At 31.6% G+C, this 20,767-nt stretch overlaps 1 protein-coding gene across 3 annotated transcripts in view; it reads right to left on the bottom strand.

Annotated features, from left to right (window-relative positions):
- LOC135122807 (cardioacceleratory peptide receptor-like) overlaps positions 1–20,767 on the bottom strand; it is a 173,592-nt gene that overhangs the window by 85,508 nt on the left and 67,317 nt on the right. The gene's annotated exons all lie outside the window — the stretch shown is intronic.

The following is a 20,767-nucleotide window of genomic DNA, read 5'->3' as shown; positions in this document are numbered from 1 at the left end:
CCATACCCCAAAAGAGAAAAAGTGTAGATTTTTTTTTTGGATATATATTTTCAATAAAAAATATAACATAATTCTTTAATTTTTTAAACATTCAGCATACTAATAATTATAAAAGGTGATAATATAACTGAAGCCCAAACAAGGTGGCATTTCGAAGCACATCTTTTTACACACAGATTTATTTAATAAATTTTTGAAATGAATAAAAAAAATTTAATCGTAGACTGTAAAATCTGGCTTTACGTTATATAAATAAAAAAGCACCGTACACTATTAATTTCAAACAAGATTTATTAAGCAATTGATTAAATTACAAAATTTTGTTGTACAAAAATAGGGATTTAGAAGTAGGTATATTTTATTCGTTTTAAATAATGTTTACTTAGGAAGATTTTTAAGATGAAGTCATCAAATCTTTAAGAGGATGATCACACAAATTTTGCCGAGTGTTTTACCATATCTATACAATATTCTTAAGAAGCGCCTAAAATTTCACAACGATCAAACGTAAGCGGAAGACCTAATTTTCCATATTTTAGAGTTATAAAAATCAAAATTTCAATACATTCCTAGCTCATGTTCGCTAACCAAAATTTGTCTAATCATCGCCATTAATAATGTGATGATGTCTCTTCAAAATTGTACATAGTAAATGGTTTTAAATTGTATGAAATAACATAGTCCTACATATGTAGTTTATGATTTCGTATTGAGTTTTTACCCGAAACGCCCAGATTTTTGGAAAAAAAATCAAAATTATAAAGCAACACTTTGCAATTTAATTTTGAATCTGCCAAACTAAATGTTTTGAAATCTTGCAGATTGCAGATGTTTTATATTAATTTATAGTAAACACAATACATTTTTAATCAAAATATATTTGCTTATCCTCTGCAAAAAATTGATGACGTCATCTCAAAATTTTACCGGATAAATCCTCTCTAAAATGTGCAAAATATGATCAGTATGTGATTTATCACTGCATTCATATTTTTTAAATTTACTTAAACAGGGTGACTCAAAAAAATTAATGGATGTCTGAATTTATTTTATCGCTTTAATTAGGAACTGCAAAGCCGAATCTTGTGAAGTCTTGGAGTTATCATAAACATGGTAAATTTTTGATCAAAATGTAATTGCTCATCCCCCCTACAAAATTGATGACGTCACCTCAAAATATTGCTTAATATATCCTATCTTAAATGTGTAAAATAAAGGGTGTTTCAAAATGATTTTCATCTAGTTAGCTTTGAAATCGCTTCAACTTGATGAAAATCTGCAGCCATAGGCAACTAGATGAAAATCATTGTGAAACACGTTGTATGATGAGTCAACACTTTGATTTATTTTTAATATAAAAGTAATATTTTTTAAATCATACAGGGTGTTTCAGAAAAATGAATGACTGAGTTGTTAAAAAACAAATATCCAATCAGATTTAGGAATTTAACTCGTTACTATGGACATGGTGCAATTTAAGACCTTTTAAATTTAACAAGTTTTTACAAGTTTAGTACAGGCCACGATACACTTACTAAGTGTATCGTGGTACAGGCATAATCAGTCTCATCTTAGCAAGTGCTAGCCCCACCCACCCGCCCCCTATTTTCTCAGAGTTTATGTCATTTGCCAAAATAAGATTTATCTTAGCAGGTACGCGCAAGTACTACCCTCTGAGAAAATAAAGGGCGGGTGGGCGGGGTTTAGTGCTTGCTAACATAAGTCTTATTTTGGCAAACGACATATCTTCTGAGAAAATAGGAGGCGGGTGGGCAGGGCTAGTGCTTGCTAAGATAAGACTTATTTTGGCAAATGACATATCCTCTGGGAAAATAGCGGGCGGGTGGGCGGGCCTAATCTTGTAAAAACTTGTGAAATTTAAAGGCCTTAAATTGCAAATTTCTATAGTAACGAGTTAAATTCCTAAATCCCCGAAATATATAAAATATGATGAGGTTTTACTTGTGATTTATTATTGCATTCATATTTTTTAGATTTGGTTATACAGGTGGCTCAAAAAATTAATGAATGTGTCAATTTATTTTACTGATTAAATCAGGAACGGATTATTCCATTTTCCCATAAAATTTTGGGAATACAATACTGTTATTTTTAGTATTACACTGCACCAATCCAAGTTGATATACGTGTCCTTGCAAAAATGTTGATAACGTGATCCTAAAATTCTGTAAAGTAAAAACTCAACTCAAAAATGCTGGATATATTTCACTGTACTTTAGATGCCACTTTTTTAAAGGCTACGAATGTTTGAATTATTTTGGCAGAAACAATCATATAGTGCATAGCTTTAAGTACATCTTTCCCATCCTAAAACAGAAAAATAAAGACAGCAAAGAACGCCACAACACATCTAAATGTGGAACCACCATAGTTCGGGTTTATTTTTTCTCGTGAAGTTTATTTTAATACGGATCGAAAGATTAACTGCTGAAGTTGATTTAATAGGTGATTGTTTTTATTTAACCTTGAAAACTTGTGTTTTATTTTACGCTAAGCCTTAAGTACACCCCTTTGCCCCACCTTCCCCTACCTCTGTTTTCTGCTTTATATTTTAAGTATTCTCATTTTTCTTGTCCTAAACGTGCAAACGTTTTGTAATTTATTTTCTAAACACAATTTTTTAGTTGCCATTTGAGAAAAATATATGCATGAATGCAGTTTAATAACAGTTTATTTCAGATTTATTATTATTGATGTTTCTGCTTCAGTAGACATAGTCTATACACATATGTCAAGTCTTGCAGAACAAATGCGACGACAATGTTATCACCTTCGAATATAAAGAAGTGACGTATTATGATTAATTCATAAAACTATTGTCAACTTCATTAAACACGTATATAAAGCGGTTTAACTATAGTTTAGAGGTTAACATTTTGTAATGATTTTATGAAAATTACTAAAATGTTGTTAAAATATGCATACTTCTGTATTTCAATGCTTGTGTTTTTAATTTAATTTAATTTAATTTAATAAGATACAAAGTTTTAAGCAATCGTAATTTTTCGCACAATATATAAGAAAACTATTATGAAAAGAAGATGATGTACTTGCACAAGAAATTGAAAACAACATTCATCTGAAAGTTGAATTGTCAAATCTTACAGGTATTTCAGGGATAGCTTGTAGATAACATAACCCTAACCGAAATTTGTCTGAACATCCCCACCAACAATTTGATGACGTCACTTCAAAATTTTGCGTGCTGCTGTACTTGTGGTTTATGAAATCGCCTTGGCGCACTATTTTTTTGTTAGGTATATCAATTATTTTTTATTTACACTGATGTTAAAAATTTAAAACCAAATTGTGGCAGATGTCTTTTCATATAAAAATTGTGGTTTATAACCAAAGTTTAGTGAACAAAAACCTCATTTTAACAACAATCGTTACGAAACGACAAAATTCCATGATAAATTGTGCAGGACTCGTACCGACTTCGAAGTGCTTTAACAAACTGGGAAATTTCTCATATAAAATGCCTTATTTGTAGGCTTTATGCGCTGCCAACTAAGTGTGAACTGGAGTTATATATGAAATTTATTTGCCCTTTAACTGTATTTTTACTATCGAGTCCCAAAAATCTCCGCAACGAGTTTTTCTTATTACACTTTCGTTTTAACTCATAAATGTCTTATTTCTGCAGAAACTTAAATAAAATCATCATTTAAAAAACAGTAACAAACAGTTTGCAACCAAAGGTGTTTTTCGATAATCAAGCCCCTGGAGCTGGTCCATTATGAAAATTACAAAAGTGCTCCAGTAAACTGTAACACGACATATAACTGACTTTACCAACTTTGTTATGAACTTAATAATGAAAAAACTTATGTGATTCCAGTGCACGAGAACTCATGAAGAAAAAAATTAGCCGGTCGAGTTTTGCTATGTTTTCTCTGTATCGATTGCGTTTAATAAAGGCTCTCGCACATTATTTAATGGTGTTATCGCACAATCGACCAATTACAGATCCGACTTGATTTCCCATGATGGAACATTTCCGCGTGTTAGCAGATGACGGTTGCGATAAAGTCGTAACTGATTAAATCAGAACTTAAAGGAACATATGGTTTGACGCAGGATAGCGCTCTGATACTGAAACATGTACATAAATTTGCATGTAAACGAACGTAAAAGTGTGATGCTTACAAACATCTACGATTCTTACGAAAGTGCATTTAATCCAGACATCCATCCTATCGTACTGTTTTTTTTTGTTTTCGTGATAGCGTCGAACGCAATATGAACTCCGTTGACTTCGATGTCTAGTTATTTGTCGCTTTAAAATTTATTTTTATCGATTTTTAAATTTCAAACGGGTTTGCGTAGTTATGGATTACATTTTATGTTTTTGGAGTTGCTTCGACACAGACTTCACAGGGCTTTTGATTATCTCATAATACGGGTTATTTTCACCTTCAAAGTGACCTACACTAACTAAAATTACAATGCTCAAAGGATTATTGTGATTTGTAAGTCATTCGAGTGTTAAGCCCGTTAATAACTTGTAGTTAAAATTAAACTAATGTAAGGGTAAATTACAACAAAATCTAGTTACGTACAATATCGCTGGATGAAACGTAGATTTATGTAAAAAATGGATGAGACGGTTTCATGTACTCGTGTTTATAATCATTAGAGTAACTTAGCTCTTAGATAATCAGGGGAAATGACTTATTTAGATCTTGTTTTAGACGCATGTCTTTGCGATTAAGGACAACTTATCTGTTGCGATTCCTAACTGTAACGCGTTAATTTTTTCTGATGGAACCCTCTCTTTTCAGCGAAATTTGTTTTTTAGTTTTTATGACTTTTGTTTATTTATGCACTGTTTGTTAAAAGAATGGGTATGTATTTGTTTTTCTTTTTTTTTGGTAACGCAGTATTAACCATTTAATGTTATTACTAAAATATCTACCGGGTATATTTATTTTGTTCTACATTTTGCTTTTTTTTTTTTTTTTTAATATGTGTAGATTTATTTCGACAACAAGAAAACACCAAAGTTACTATCAACGGCAACTTGGCAACGAAGATTATAAATGACAATTTTCAGTTCTAAAAGCAACGTCAGCGGGAACAGCAACTGCAAAGGGAACTTCAACGTCAACAGCAAGTTTATAAATCCCGCTTAAAGCTCGGATTATATGCAGCAAAAAACATGTAAATAAAAAATTAATTTTTTTACACATTGATATTTTGTTTCTATCATTTCTTGCAACACTGATAACTTAGATAAATACGTATTTGGACTTAAACTACATATTTACAAATATATCGGGTATACATATATTATAGGACAAAATAGTAAAAAATATTCGAGTTTTCTTTTGTGTTTCAGGTTTACTTTCATGTACAAGACTAGTTTTATTTTATGTGGGCTCAGGTAATAGATTTATTTTGAGACCACTTATAAACGAATATTTATTAAACATTTATGTGTTATCTTTTTGTACAATGCAGAGTTGAATTCAACTGGATACTGAAATGTTGCCAATTGGCAATTTCCTAGACAGCTATGGAAACACAAAAATGTTTTAACAAAAAAAAAGAAACAAATATACTGCATCTTAATAACCATAAACAAGAAAAGAAAATAAATTAAGAAAAGAGTCTGGATAGTTTCAGAAAAATTAAATGTGTCTAGTCCCACTTTGCCGTCCTACAAATTACTTAGTCATATTAATAATGTTGAATACATTGAATTGTCTCTAAAAAACTAGGAGTATTTTTTATTTATTCATTAACAAATTAGAGAAAAAATGGTCGTTGCTATAATTGTTCGATTTCGCAACAAATTTTTTTACAATAATACTGCGTACAATAAAAGACAGAATTAGGTTAAACAAAAATCTCTGTTGTAAACATTCTCAACATATTTTAATTAACAATGAACTTATTTTCGTTAGAATTCTGTAAATTGGCAAGAACAAAACCATTTATGTCCCTTCTAAAAAAATCCGACTAATAAAGGCACACATATGAGCACAAAGCATTTTGTAGAACAAATTGTTATTCCTGCTGGAATTCAAAACAGCCGTTATTTTCTCTTCGTAATAAATTGTCTTACAAAATTCACTTCTAAAAAGAGTTTCACTTAACTTTTATTTTACCAAGTAAAAGCGCGCACCCGCAGTTATAAATTCTGAAAAAGTAAATATACCTTGAGAATTCCACTCTTGTTCGTGGAAACTGAAACAAACCAACACTCCAGTGCATATTTCTAAACTAAAGGAACTTAATCTCGGTAATAACGGTATCGTACCATTCTCGAACACCCTAGACCAGGGATTAAACGGAATAGTTTAAATTCTTAGTTTTCCGAGTCCACGACCGCGTTCTGTTTAGGAAGACAGTTTTCCAGATGTTCAGCAGGCAAAAAGTCATGTTAAGACGTTAAGTAGCGGTTTCGAAAGATCAGAGACGCTAATACTTTGTGTAATTTTAATTTATGACATAAAATAGACGGAAATTAATTTAATGTTTCAAAGCTGCTATTTAATTTTTATTTTATAGCTATCAACATTCTTAATTCAGTAGGTATAATTAAGTCCTAATAAACCAAATTAGTATCAATAAAACAGTATTGTCCATCATTTAAATATATTAATTGGGAATTTCATTAATTCTAATGAGCATTTTTGTCCCACAGATTATACAATAAAAATTTAATTAGACAAAAATTACATCCACGTCTTATTTCATGACTCGGCCAGAATTAATACGAAAAGAAACTGAAACATCGCTTTAGCAAGAACAGTTACAAGTATACCTAATGAGTACCTTCATTATTGTTCAAAAAAGGATTGTTCTATTGTTCCAAACGAATCCTATTGCCTGTAACATTTCAAGACATCATTTTAACGGTTCGTTACGATAACTGTAGCAATCTTGTGTCTTTGTGCTCCTTTCCAGCATAATCAAATTGACTTGAACATGATCTGCAAAGTTTAAATACTAGATAGGTTCTCAATAATAGTAATAAAGTTAGTGGAGGTATGATACAATGCCACTATTATCCTGATACGTGCATCAGAGTGTGTAGAATTTTAAGAAGTCGTGACATTATCTAAAAATAGTCGAAAATATATCGGTTCAAATTAACTTCAGGTGAACGGTCGCCGACATAAAAACCTGCAGTCTCGATTACACCATTAACATGAGGTATTCTAGAATTTAAATTGCGTGATGGTATTTATTTTAGTCGGTGCGGTGGGTTTTTTCTTGAAACACTCCACCAGTGTCATCGATTCTTGGCATTAGCTTTCCGTCAAAATCAAACAAAGCTAAGTCGAACTTAAGAGTAATTGATTTTGAGAGCAATTTGATTAATTATATTTGACTAACAAAGCTGTGATGGTGTAAACGCTTTTTGGGGAAAAAACTCTGCGTCAAAGGTAAATATTTAACGTAGGGATTCTATTGCGGAAGGCGTGTCATATTTATGTGGTTGTTTAATTACACTTTAATGCAATTTGAAACTAGAGGCGATATGATATGAGAGGTTTGCGTCACAAACTGACGTGTGAAAAGTTGAAATTGAGAGGCGCTAAAAACTGTCTGAGAATTGGAGTTTACGTAAAAAATATGTATTTGTTTCTAATGTGACTTTTGTCAATACATATTTTAGATACTTGTCAACGTGGTCGACCAGACAACAAATATACAAGGTTCATACTTCTGCTACCTATCTAGTGCCTTGTAAGTCTTCAGTTTAAGTATAAAAATTTTATTCTCGTCGTCGTCATTCAAAGCAAAATGCGACTTTCTAAATTAATCAATTTCGGGGCAATTTTATTTCCAGACATCTCGGCCAGACTGTCGAGTTTGGTTGCTACAGAAATACACAAATTGAAAACGATTATTATGTATGAAAATTATGATAATAAGCTCAGTGTCCGTCGAAAAGATCGGCGAAACAGAAGCAAGATAATGACTTAAAAAATTTATGACACAATGTTCGATTAAATTTCATTAGCTCTGTCATGCATTATTACAGTGCATCTTGTGGACGCCACAGACAATTTTAATGAAGGGGTAATAACCAGTAATTTAAAGCGAGGATTACTGGTTTGCTACTCTACAATACGCAAGTAATCGTAAAATATAGGTTTCGATGTTCGTAGTCACAATGGGTTATTATCAGATCAAAAAAAAAAATTATTGGATCGAGGAAAATATAACTGTATATACTATAGTTACAAAGTTAAATGGTATGCATTCACTGCAGAGGAAATTATCCTACTTCGCAAACTGATATTACCTAGCTCTCATCTTAAACACGTCGTGCGTTGAAACTGCTTCTCGCTAACGCTCGGGTTGGCAAACTCGCCCATATTCGCAAAAGCTTAGTTCTTTTTTTAGTTGCGATAAATTAATATCTTAAAGAAAGAAAATTTAATGTATGAGTACAGTACTGTTAGCCCAAAGGTTTGCCCTTGGTTACTAGGTTATTTATATCTTCAATGTGACAGCGAATCTATTATGCAGTTTTGATCAGAAATAGCTTTTTTATTAAATTCTACTGACACGGTAAAATCTATGCACAACGTAATAACACGGCAAAATAGGATAGCAGACATCTGCAATGTAAATGTTATACATATTTTATTCATGAAGTACATATTCGTAATAAAGTAAAATTGGATACAAACCGCAGCCAAATAAAAACGTGTTTTTATTCATAATTTTTACTCTTTACGAAGTTGGAAATCCTTTTCAAAACACCAGTAATTTATTTCCCACATAAACTTACTATCTTTAATGATAAATAAATTCGGAAAACCGTTAACAGTACCCTTAACCCACTTTCACAATCTAGCATTAAAATGATAAGTACACCTCCTCAATGATGATATCCAAAAATATTATCGTCGGAAAAGCGCGTAGTAGTTATAATTAAATTTGCAGTTATCGTCTCAAGAAATATTTAATGAGCAGAGTGAGGGTTATTAAATTCGTCAAATAGGTACTGTATTACTTAAAAAAAAATCCTAATTCGTGCATTATACAATTTAAAATTTATCGTAATTTAATAATATTCCAGTGTTACAATCTTCTACTTCGTTGTACCTTCAAGGAAACTCTATCCATTTCGTAATAAATTCGAACTAGCCGAATACAAGACTAAACTAACGACATGGCTTGGACGTCGTCCGATCGTATCTTTCGAGATTGATTTCTGATCCCCTTCCATTCCGATTAATAGTTTCCGTTCAAGCTTCCGAATTTTGACCGGAAATGACATTAGATTTCAGTTGTATTGATTTAAAGTGAACACGCCGATAATGTAATGTCCTGGAAAAAACACAGCCAAAATCATATTTTTCGCAAGGACCTTAGACAAAACACATTTCTCAAATGCGTCACAAAGAGCAGAATCCTTTTGACCGTAACCAAAGGAAATTGCACCCTATTTACGGATGTCTGCATTACGTCGATATTTTAGTACAGTTATTGCGATGAGTTTTGATGATCCTGCCACGGAATGCGCGTAATTAAATGCAAAATGATGTTTACAAGGCATTATTAAAACGGAAAAGTGCAATTTATGTTGAGACATCAAATTCTTGTAATGGCCGTCGTTATAATTGGTACGTTGAATCTTTGACATTGTCGAGACGGATGAAAATTGTGTTAAATCATGCGTTTGAAGTTTGACTCTAATCAATTAGGTGCAGGTAGTTACTTATTTTAATGTTAGATGATACTTTGAACGCTTCAAGGCGGTAATTGAGAAAATTACCTTTAGGTTAATTGAGAGCTGCCACTTATATGGAATAGCAATCTATCATTTGAATAATTATTATGATTACGATAAAACTTAACTCTTCATGAAGGCTTCAGCATCATTCAGGTTTGCCCTGTAGGATGCAGTACACAATTTTGCTTTTAATTCTAATGGTATAATTGCATTGAAAATGCAGTATTGTGAATGATTAACAAGAGATAAACCAGTCTCTAAAGTTCAAGCTTGCTATTAATATAGTTCACAACATAACACACGTGTCAAAAACATCGTTTGAAATCAGTGGGCGTAATTGGTGCGTATTTTGAAGTACTAATTAGATCTATTTTTAACAATGTCAATATTTTCAAAATTTCCATTCCAAACCCTGCCTCACTTGCTATTTACTAATTAATGCAACCATTTTTCGTTAGGATATGTTTATAAATTGTTTGGTTTTTCTACAAAATCCTACATTTTTTTTAATTCATCAGTCAAAAACGTTCCTCTTTAAAAGTTAAAATCTATTTTTATTCTTATTCTAGAACACCCTTCTTCTATTTTTTATTATTGATTCCAGTGACAAAGAGATATTTCGCATTTTTTTATACAATGAACGGCTGGGCGAAATTTTTTCAAATACTATATGTGTACTACTCAATTTTTAAAATACTATTGTAATATAGACAAAATAAATACTCCAAAATTCGTCACCATTGATTGACAAAATACCGATAGGGCAGTAAAAAACACGACCGAAGATAGCCATGAATTTTTGACGGTTTGTCTTTGATCGTTGTATTTTAAACTCAAAATTTCAGCTGACGGTAATCTGACAAGCAAAAAATTCCACTAAAAACAAATCTTCAAAAATCTGGTATTATTCAAAATCCATATTAAGCAACATAACTCATAACGATTCACTTATGGGCAACCTAGTGTTGTAGATTTATTCTGAGAAGGTTATTTTTGTACCTACTAAACATTTATTTACTTATGATTTGATAACTTACAGACAGTAACAACTATGTACACTTCTTAAATGACACTGTACCAGAAGCAGGTAGAATCTCGAATCACGAACGTAAAATTTCAGTCTTCAAACATTCAAAACTAAAATTTCACAAAAAAAAATCAGCATTCGCAAAAACCGTAGATAAATGGTGTAAAAGAAAAAAGTTATCGAAAATTATTTCGACAGAACTTCCCTCGCTTCTGAAGAATAGTCCAACAAATACTGCTTCTCTGAAAAATTATAAAATTTGATTTTGCGTAATTTTATTTTTTCAATGGAGCAAAAACAATGTAGAAGGTAAAAAAAATAAGAAAGTGTAATAGAAAAAAAAGTTTTCATCTTCTTAAAAAAAGACAGTTGGAAGCTCCGAGAAGATTTAATATTAAAAAAAAAGACACTTGGGGCCCCTGAACAGGTTTCACAATTCACATTTAGAAAAAACGAGCCCCCGAGAAGGTTTCACATTTTTAAAAAAGGACAGTTGCGACCTCCGAGGATGTTTTACATTTTTAAAAAAGACAGTTGGGACCCCAGAGAAGGTTTTACATAAAAAAAAAAGACATTTGCGACCCCCGAGAAGATTTTACATTGAAAAAAAACATTTGGCACCCAATAGAAGGTTCTACATTTTTGAAAAAGACAATTGTAACCCTCGCGAAGGTTTAACATTTTAAAAAACGACAGTTGGAACCCCCGAGAAGGTTTTACACTTTTTCAAAAGACAATTGGAACCCTCGAGAAGGTTTTACATTTTTGAAAAAGACAGTTGGGACCCCTGAGAAGATCTCACATAAAAAAACATTTGGCGCTCCCGAGAAGGTTTAACATTAAAAAATATATATATTTGGGGCCCCCGAGAAGCTTTCACGCTCTAAAAAACCATTTGGCGCCCCCGAGAAGGTTTTACACTTTTTCAAAAGACAATTGGGACCCTCGAGAAGGTTAAACATTATTAAAAATATATATTTGGGGTCCCCGAGAAGGTTTTACATTTTTAAAAAGACAGTTAGGACCCCCGAGAAGATTACACATTAAAAAAAAACACGTTTGAGCCCCCGAGAAAGTTTTACATTTTTAAAAAAGACAGTTGCGACCCCTGAGAATGTTTAACATTCTTAAAAAAATATATTTGGGGCCTCCGAGAAGCTTTCACACACAAAAAAACCATTTGGCGCCCCCGAGAAGGTTTTACACTTTTACAAAAGACAATTGGGACCTCCGAGGTGTTACATTTTTAAATAAAGAGGGGCGTAGGTAAGTATTCTCACCTTTTCGAGAAAGTGTGGTTATTTTATCAATAAAAAATTTGTTATGACGTCATAAACATAGATAATTAATTGGTCTTTTTGCTGTTTTTTTCTTCTTTTTAACATTTGTATATTTATAAGTAATTTTAGGTATATGTATATAAAGTTATGTAAAAAAACTAAAGTCAAAGTTTGTTATCGAACGCGCGACGTCCGGTCAGCATTCCCGAGTTGTAACAACTAAACTACCACCGAGATGCCTTACGCTAATGGTAAACTGTTATTATCCCGTGCATTATGTTTTTGCAAAATTTGGAGGGTTAAGTAAAAACTCAAAGCGGATTCGTACACCATACTTCTAGGAATATATTGTTATATAACAGTTAAATCAAATAAACATAGAATTCTTTGAAATGGCGTCATCAAATTGTTGGTGGGATGATTAGCAAAATTTTTTTAGCATGTAACCATCTACATGATGTTTCTAATAACATACAAAATTTGAAAACAATCGGTCCAGCACTTTCAGAGATTATGTGTCTAATAAAAATGGATACAGACACTAGACAGACAGACAGAGAGACAGGTAGACGGAAACGGGAGACTACTTTTTTCGTACTCTAGGGATCATGAAAGGTCGAGAAAATATAAAAGTGGCCATTTGTCAGATGGACTCGATTACTATACTTCCTTAGCTTACGCTCGGGAAGTAAAAAACAACAAGCTGAACACCTGATATACAGAGTGAGTCAATAAGAGTGCATTTCATTAATTATTATTGTTAGAGATAGAAGAAACGCCACAGACTAAAGTTGTACGGTTCTTTGAATAACATGTATTAAAAATATATATTGTCTACTTTAAGTGTTTTGATTTTGGGGAATAGTGCACAACTCAGTTTTTTTAAATAGAACACCCTATATATTTTCGCATTAGCTTCTTCCTAGACTTTATAAACTATAGTTCATTTTTGAAATTCCGATTTAGAATTTTCTTGAAATATTCACAGTGTTGCAATCTTTCATAGGGTGATAATCTGAGATACGGGCTTTGTGTGATATCAATTAAATTAAATTTTAATATACAGAGTGTTTATACAAAAATTCTAAAACGTTACAATTTTCAAATACAGTTATTTCAGATTTTTCAACCACAACAGTCTGTATTTTATTACTGCATTTTTTATTCTTTTTTTTTTCTTTCACTATGTCGGTGTGTCTTTCAAAAAAATACGAGTACTTTTTATACTGTAGACTAAATACCATTATTTATACCACAACAAAGAACATACTTTTATTTATGTGTTCTCAAAATATTGTAACATGAATTTAAAAAATGACCCTAATGCTATATTTTTTTTGTGATAACATTGAGTAAAAGAAAAATATGTGGTGTGTACCACGGCATATAGAGGAATTTTTTCCATAACGCAGACAATACCTAATGGAGTGTAAAAAAAATAGATTGGCTGTGCAAGAAACCAAACGACTGATTTCTGATACTCTGCTATTGTGCCATCCAACCCCTCCTAAAATTTTAGTGTGTACAAAAATAACATCCTCAGTATACACATATATATATTTTGAAAGAATGAAAAAACTAGGTGTAGTTGTGTAAAATTTTCGGTTCTAATATAAGTCAACACATCAGTCATATGGCAAAAATTCAAGTGCCGTAGTTCTAGCAACTTTCGTGTTTTTAACTTCACGACGCTTTAATTCCACTTCTTCCGAATGTTTCATTTTACATATATGCGCAGCGTAGCGTTTCGTCGAATTTATCATACATGTGGAGCCAGAACTTTTAACAGGGATAAAATTGATTTTTCAAGCCATATTTCTTTTGGGAAGAGTTTGAAATTTCTTGTTAGCGAGTTTAGAATTAATATCAACGACATTTTTTAACATGATAAGTTGAGTTTTTAATGCATATTTTAACAGAATACACAGAGCAGCCTTTAGTCATCTTATTCTTGCATTACCGCATACTTATTTTATGTTTTTTATTTACTTAGTTTTCTTCACACTTGTAAAACAAATTTTACTGCATATTGGAAAATACAAAGCTCCTGTACCACGGAACATAAAGACGTTTCACAAATGCAACGAAAACGTCCTTGCGTTGCAAGCATCTGCTTTAATAACATCTTTCAGGAGAAATAGAAATCTTTATAAACCGGTCATTAATTATACGATATCCAATTAAATTAATTTTAGATTAGAAAAAAGGTATCAAGGTTAATCGTCAAAAAAAGTTATGAGCGCCGAATGATTTGTTACGCGTCAAAAAATAAGTACAGGCTTCAGGTGTCATAAAGCATCAAACTGAAATTAGCATCGTCTGCAGTAACGCGTCAAGAAGATGGTAATTAAGGCAGCATTTTTCAATAAAAAATTGCAACTTATAAACTCAGTTCTTTTCAGTCGTGAATCTTCAGCATTCTTTTCGACAATTATTTCTGTAAGACACATAAAATATAATGTTCCCTTGATATTCATAACCTAATCAGCTTATTTTTAATATTTTATGAATTTGCAGATTTTAGCAATTCACGAAATTGTAAAATTTAATTAAAAATGCTACTGCGTCAATTTCATCGGATCTTCACAGATATATCTGTCGGAGCTTTTTAAGTGCATAAATTGCATCGCTCTCAAGTGCCATTGTCCTCAGTCTTTTTACCATTTCCTCATCCACTTCGCCCCAGGGATTCGTATCTGGTCACACTAAGCTTCCTACAGCGATTGCATGTCGTCTTCTCTTTTTATTCGTCCGTATGTCATCTCATTAAATGCGTGGTCAGGGAATTTTAATTTGCGCGCGTTTTTCACGCTTCACGTAAAAATTATTTCAAGATTTGTTTGACTAATTATTACAAAAATTTCTATTTGAATACTACTATGCTCGAGTAATCCCCATAATCAATTGGATTATAATATAAATGTGGTTTTTAAACAAATTTTAATGCATTTATCGTTAATGTAAACAATCTAAATTCCAGCGGGTCCATCACGTAGACTTAAAAGCGACATTTTGATTATGAAGCGTATTAAATTAAACGGATTTTGCAATTAGAAACCTGTTTTACAGTTATTTTTAAAACGCCGTCTTCTGAAAAAGCTTAACATCTGCCCATTTGCGTCAAAAATAACCACCTAATTGCCCCATACCAAAATTTTATTACTACTCATTCACGGATGCATCAGTTTAACAATCATATAAATTAGATAAGGTCCATTCATCCGTTTCTCAAACATCATTCAGTAATTTAACGGTGAAAATACCATTTGTATACTTTTAGGCTGTGTACATCCCGTAGAATGACATTTTTCAGTTAAAGGTAGGTGAAAATATTTTCATCTAAACGATTAACGTAGATGTGTTATAACAAACAAGACAAAAATTTCGGTTCTTTATTGACAGGTAGAGATACAAGTGTTTCGGTTGCTACTGGCTTGATTGCCTGTGTTGTCGAAAATTTATCTATTCGATACACTGGACAAGGTCCACTGATTTCGAATAGAGTTTATTTAATCTAAACAGATTGATCTAGAGATCGGGACCCTGTACAACTTCATATTATGTATAGCAAAAGTTTGTTACGAACTCAAACAATTTGACAAATAGTAGTCCCGCCCTCACCCTTTGATAAACGGAGCGCCATGCCATAAGTTATTTATTTATTGGTTTTCATCTGCTACCAACCCTAGTTTAAAAAGATTCATGGAATAATTTTTTTAATGAACTTCATTACAATTGTAGTATGAATCTTTAAAGGGCACGTAAATAACGGAAAATAAAGTACTAATATTCTATGAAATGAAGTGTGCCCAATATTTTTGTATACTACGTTACTCCTCTGGTATATAATTGTAACATAAAAAATTGTAGTTATTTTTGACAATAAAATATTACAGATATTGTTTTTTGACGCTTTTTGTCACCACTTTTATTGTATGTTAAAGTCTTGAATAGCGAATATTAGCTACAAAGTAAATGAAAGACACCCGGTATCTGACTCCTCTAAAAACATGTTTGTTCAGGAAGACGTTAAGCAATTTTTGCGACTACTTTCAAACAAATTGACTTACATGGTGGTAAATTATGTGACATTAATGATCCCATAATTAAAGATATTATCAAGAAGTACAGAAAAATTAAATTACTACATATATATAATTAATGTAATACGAGAACATATTATATAAAAACTAAATTAAAAAAAATGGCCTCAACGGGAATAACACTAGTTCCCACACAAGTAACAATTTAATAATAATAACTCAATACCTTGTTACGTATATTATTATTAATGGGATGATTAGTCCGTTATACCAGTTTTGAAATATAACAAAAAAACAATGTCCATATTATAAATCGCGTTATAGAAGAAACTGAGAAATTTGAAATATCGTTGAGCCTTTTTAATCGTTTATTCGATATTTTATGTAACACAGTCTTTTTAAAGACTCTTACTTTCTTTTGTAATGGAGGCTCTGATTATAAATTACAGAATTTAGTTTCTCTGATAGTGATGATGATGAATAATTTTTGGAATTGTAAAAAAAATTTGAATCAACTTGCATTTTTTTTTCATTCAGTATTAATTCATACTTCTGTTAAATCTGGGTCAAACAGATGTCCTTTTTCTAAATTAAAAATTTAAAACTTGTTATTAAGTGACTAAAATATCCGCAAGCACAATATAATGCATTTTGAATACGTGTCACCAGTCACCATGTAATAATAACGTTTCTATTGAAATGTCTGAAATAAATTTAGACTGCCAATTACTGATGGTTGTTTAATATTATTTAGATTATCGCGGGCTACGAGGGAAAGAAGTAGGAAAGACACATTTATAAACAGAAAAATTTTTTCTAACGAAGTCTTTACATTCAATTTTGATGTTATCGTGTATGCTTGGACGCTCCCTGTGCAGACACGTGATCACTCCATCTTTTCGGTAAACAGATATATAATGTACCAATATTATTACTATTTTTGTTAAAAACTCCCCCATTTAACTATTGCGGAGCCACAAGACTTACGCACAGTCAGCTCACAAACGAAGACAAACCGACTGACCTATCATATGACAAGTAGAGTGGAAATACTTTAAGAAAAACACATCAATAAAACTAGATGTAAAAGCGTCCAGGTCCTTGTTACTTTGGAGGGAGAAAACTTGACTGGTCATAGGATCAGCGGTGTTCGTCATTCTGTTTTGTGACTGTTCGTCCTTTAACCTAACAATGTTTCGTTTCGTCTTGGCCTGGTTTATGGATTTCAATAATCGTTCATCATTCATGCATTTATACAACCAGAGTACACCACCTCAAAACACCGGTGGTAAAAGCCCAATAAGTGACAGATTGTAATAACCCAACATCAAGTAGTATTTCCACATTACGCCTGAATTTAATCCGTCTGATTAAAAGCATATATTTGTAATTGACGTTTTGTCATTCTTAAATCAGTGAAGGCAACTACGTACTATTTGTGACAGGCTATTGCAGCTCAGAAAGTTTTCGATTTCTTTTAGAAATGTCGCCATAAAGTAGAACGTATAATTTACAAAACAGTTAAATGTGTAACTATACAAACGTAAGGGTCAATATAAACAAATATAAATCAATACTTACTTGTTCAAATAATACAAATGCATAAAAATAAACTACTTTACTACTTTTCGTGTATTTTTAAATTTTCTGAAGTAACGTACCTACTCTCTCTGAACAACATTAGTCAGATAAAATCATTTAATTCAATATATGTAATTGGAGAAAAGATGGCACTTCTTCAAAAATTAAAAAAAAAGAAGAAAAAAGTTGTCAATCTGAAACTTATTTTTGAGATCCTTTTTTATAATTAGGAATTACTGAACTATTTGAAGCAACCACCAATTTTATTTCTTCTATTTCATTTCTTTAATATTTTTACTTGCTAAAATAAGAGTGATTTTGGCGCATGACGTACCCTCTAAGAAACAGAGGGCGGGTGGGCGGGGCCAGTACTTGTTAAGACAAGACTGATATTGGTGAAAGACATACCCTTTAAGAAAATAGAGTAGCCCATAATTTTTTTTCTTACATTGTCAATAGTGTTATCTATACATTTTTCTAAAAACATTGTATTTGTTTGCTACAAGTTCTATTTAACACCATAAGACAAATTTTTTTATATCATATTTTTGCGAAGCAAATTGGCGGTATTTGTTTTGCATGACATTTTACAGATAACAAGTCTTTGATTTAACTCAGTACAGTATAATATGCAATCTATGGAGGAAGTTTAAGCATCGTAAAACATCTTTAGGCTTGATTTTTAAATCAGTTTATACTTGCTAAATTCACTTTTTTGCATTTATTTATTTATACAAAATTATAAAGAAAAATAATAAAACTATAAAAACCATAGTTTGGAATTCTGTGGTCAAAATTATTACATGAGCGGCTAAATACAAAGATATAATCCTTTTTAATTAATTTAGAAGGGCTGTGTAAAATTCACTATATAGGGCTTTCATAAATTCATCTAGTGACCTACGAAATTTCCAAATGCCACGTCCAGTGTTGGGCAGTATCTAGATACTTGTATCTAAATAAAGTATCTAGATACATTTTTGGGTATCTAGTATCTGTATCTAGATAAAATCGAATTTAAGCACAAAATATCTGTATCTAGATACAAAATTAATGGCGCAGATACAGATACATTTTTTATTTCACTTTTTTTTCAGTAGTTATTAGTTGAGTTATACTAGTAGTAATTTTTGATACTTCATGTTGGTGATTTTGGTCACATAAACAAAAATAGAGGTAAGAGGTCCACTAATAATTATTATTCAGGTATCCGGTATATTTATTTGTACTTATTTATTTACTTTTCTTTTTTTGTATTGATAATACTTTAGTTTGTGTCAATTGCTCTGTAATAGGTTCATATGAGCTGTTGGGCAATAAACATATTATTATTAAACATATTATTATTAATAGTGTTCTGTCACGGAAATTTTCATATTTTAAATAACATCATTTCCTACATTGTAGCCTTCAGTACTAATACATCTTTAAATATAATCCTGAGGGATAATAAATCTAAGCCATGGTAAGATGGTATTATAAAAACCATAAACCACAATTCACTATTCACTGCGTTTTACGCTTATCGGGGCAATGCATTTTATCTGTGTGCCTGAGCAACCCGGGTCCGGTAGGCCCGCTGGTTGTATTTGTGTTATTAAATAAGAGTACTGGTAATAGTAAAAATATTTGTTTAAGGTATGGTATTATTTTTAGAAAATAATAATTGCGTGTTACATAATGATTAATTCTTTCAATTAGCACAAATTAGTTCTGTAATCGACTAATCTAATGTTCAATACATACATAAATCGCATATTTGTTACTGTTTTATACCTTTATTTTTCAGACAAATGTAGCATCTTTTCCTGTTGCCATATGTGTCATTTCTTCACTTTTTCATTGTTGGACCTAACGCGAGGCGGGCTTGGCAGGTCCGTTTTGCCCTAGAATGTGCCGATCATGTTTAAGTGTAAATCTTGGGCAATAAAATTAATATTTTTACAACCCTCGGTAGAATAATTTATCGTCATATATTCTCAGAAATCGTGAAACGAGATTAAAATAAAATGAGTTTCAACAAAAATCTGAAAATTTAAAGTTGCACTCTGGTGATTCAGGCCTGCCAGGCAGCCTATGATCCTATAAGGGGTTTAAATACCTTTCTAAGAAATTGTACTTATTTTGCCTTCAACGGAACCAACAATTCTTCTTAAAATGTATATACCTGCCGCACCGGGATAGACGATTACCGGCCATGGTCATAAAAACATCGTAAGCCGATATTGAAGAATAATAATTTATAACAGGTTGCCGACAACAGACCTTCAGCACAGAATAATCATTTCCCGTATTCTTTTGAAATATTAATTTTAATGCTGGAGATAATTATTAGATATACTCAAACACAATTTGGACACTGTAGTATGGGAATAAAAACGAAAAAAATATTCTTTTTAAGCCTACGTAATAAATATTGCACAATTTGCAACACATCAAACAGCGAAACGATGGCCTACTTGCAGGAAAAAAGAAAAGATTTTTCAGTCTTGAATAAATATGCTACAGTAAACTGTTTATTTTTTAAATTTAATACCACAATCCCTTCTTCTGCACCTGTTGAACGGGTGTTTAGTAGCGGAAACCAAATTCTGACACCAAGAAGAAATAATTTAGGTGACAATATGTTCGAAATGTTGTTAATTTTAAAAAATTCATTAAACAATACATAAAAAAATACATAAACTTGTTTTCAGTTATTTTATTCGCCAAAGCTTCAAAAAGTATCTGTTTTCTTGTATCTGTATCTAGATACATTTCGAAAAAATCGAAAACAATGTGTATCTAGATACTTTTATCTTCCATATATCTAAATCTGTATCTAGATACTTTTAAAAGTATCTGTCCCTAACACTGGCCACGTCTTTGTAATGGTAGACATTTTTTAAATTTTAATTAATATATTAATATGTCATATGTCAGAACAATGATGAATTGATGACATTTGAAGTTTCGTTGCTCCGAAAGAGGCGGAACAAATCACTGCCCACTCGAATCTACGAATCATTTGTGAAAGCTCTTCTATTAGTATTTTTGATACTAGTAGGTCGAAAATAATTTTCCATAATTTCTATACATAGAATTTGTTCTAGCCTGACAAGATTTTGAAGAC

Source organism: Zophobas morio, unplaced genomic scaffold, assembly GCF_036711695.1.
Source record: "Zophobas morio isolate AGI-343-1 ecotype UQ-CSIRO unplaced genomic scaffold, CSIRO_AGI_Zmor_V1 ptg000005l, whole genome shotgun sequence".
Lineage (NCBI taxonomy): Eukaryota > Metazoa > Arthropoda > Insecta > Coleoptera > Tenebrionidae > Zophobas > Zophobas morio.
Note: the sequence above shows the minus strand (reverse complement) of the source record. Positions and strands in the feature narration are given on the sequence as shown.